A 2335-nucleotide genomic window follows, 5' to 3' on the forward strand; every position below is an offset into this window, starting at 1 on the left:
ACTGCCAAATTACATATTTAGAACATTTCTCTAGAGTGCAGGCGGACAGATACTATTTCTTTAAATTCTGGTGTCTTTCTCTGTTCTACTGTTGAACTTGAACCAGGTTGGTTATGGTGCCAGTAAATCTCAAGTAATCTACCGTTACTGTAAAAGTTACTCTGCATGCTGGCTACCCCTCCCTGTAAAAATAATTATACCACTATGGGGGTAACTGACTTTGCCTTAACTATAATATGGCTATCTTTAGCGAGAATACTTATTCCCCACCCCTGGTGTTTTCTTCCAGCTGAAGAGACATCAATTAGAGTAATTCTCTCCATCCCTTCACTCTACCCTAGGAAGGAGAAGTGAGCTGCCCATGAATTTGGGAGCAAGAACTGGGCAATCAAGGCACCACTCCTCCACCTCTCCTCCTCTTGTGGACCAGCTGCCCACAGGAAGCATCAATGTGTGCAAGCCACAGTATTACAGGACTAGACCCTGTGGAGGCAGTCAGTGGTGGTCCACACCTGAGTGGGGTGTCAGTCTAATTCTGGGGTTCAGTATAGCTCACAGACGTAAACCACATTCTCCAATATCTGCTTTATCAGTAATCAAAATGGTATGTCAATCTCCATCTGTCTTACTCCATACCTACCTCATCAAAACTCATGCAAGAAAAGCAGGAGTGTTTTGTACCTGTCCCTGTGGATATCACCTGCTATACCTTTCTTCAGTGATGCCCTGAAGAAAAACAATTAGAAAAAATATTCAAGTAAGATGCATTGAAGACATATTAACTTTGGAAAGTAATTTGGAAAAGAATATTAAAATGAGGAAAATCTAATTTCAGACTGAATTTCCTGTGCTTTGTTCCTTTGTTTCTCTCTATTTTTGTCTCCTCCTCCTATTTCCTGGCTGTAGGTACACTCTTATTTCCATATTCAGTTTTTCACTCACTACTCAATTCATCCATGTAGCAAATGTTTAGTTAACTTCTACGTGCCAAGCACTGAGGATACAGAATTCCGAGGTGACCAAAACAGAATCTAGTGGGAGAGATAGGCAGATTGCTATTTCATATTGCTATGAAAATGTAATTGGTTAAGTACAGTGGCAGAAGAGTGCACAGGGAATTATGGGTGCATCCAACCAGAGGGAGTCAGAGAAGATGAAGCCCTGAGCAGCAACTTAAAAGATGGGTGGAAAAAATGAGTTCTGTTAAAAAACTTAAATTTTTTTCATTGCTACTTTTATCTCCAAGAGGGTACATTTGCACAAATGATATTTAAAACAAGTAACCCATGCACCATGAGTAAACTTTTCAAATGTGAGATCTGGCTCTGTCATTCTACTGGTAGCAGATGCTTTGGTGCACCCTCAGCCTACTTCTGGTTTCAGCCACAGCTGTGGTGGACAGTTCCAGGCATGCTGGCGGGATTCACCTCCTGTACCACTGTATGCACAACACTTTTCTGCCTCTGGGTTTCTCCGAAAGCCTTGAACCTTGTCCAAGTGCAAGTTCAGCCCAGAAGTATTTTTGCATCTATGTTCATGCATGTGATTAAGCCGTAATTTTTTCCTTTTTTGTACTGGATTTCATATCAAGATTTTTTTTTTTTTTTTTTGGTTGCATCATGCAGCTTGTGGGATATTAGTTCCCCGACCAGGGATTAAACCTGGGCCCTCGGCAGTGAAAACATGGAGTTCCAACCTCTGGATTGCTGGGGAACACCCTCAAGATATTTTAATATCATAAAATGAACTGAAGAGTCTTTATGTCTATCCTCTGGACATATTTGGGTAAGGATTGAAATTATTCTGTTTAAGTCATCTTTATCCTTATTGATTTTTTTCTGCTTTTATATATCTATAAATTATTGATAGAATTGTGATATTCTTCCACTAAGGATGGATTTTTTTCCTCAAAATTGTTGAATTTAGTGTGTTTTACATATATAGTAAGTATTGAGCATGTAGCTTTATTTTTAGCTTGTTGTATTGTGTTTTTTATTTATTCCACTTGAATATTTGCTAAAAGTTTTCTGGGTACAATGCTTTTCTTTCTGGATCAGTTTTAAAATTCTGCTTTAATTTTTTTAAGGGATATAAGACAATTCAGACTTCCTCCCTTTTGTGAGTCATATTTATAAGTTATATTTTTCTAAGAATTCATCTATTTCATATACATTTTCAAATTTATTGTATAAAGTTGTTCATATGAAGAAACTAATATTTATTGAAGATACATTATGCATTGTATTATATACTATACACTTGTGTTCTAGATTCTATTTTTCTCTTTTAAAGTTTTTTTTAACAGCTTTTTCAAGATATAGTTGACAGACAAATT

Source organism: Phocoena sinus, chromosome 7, assembly GCF_008692025.1.
Source record: "Phocoena sinus isolate mPhoSin1 chromosome 7, mPhoSin1.pri, whole genome shotgun sequence".
NCBI lineage: Eukaryota > Metazoa > Chordata > Mammalia > Artiodactyla > Phocoenidae > Phocoena > Phocoena sinus.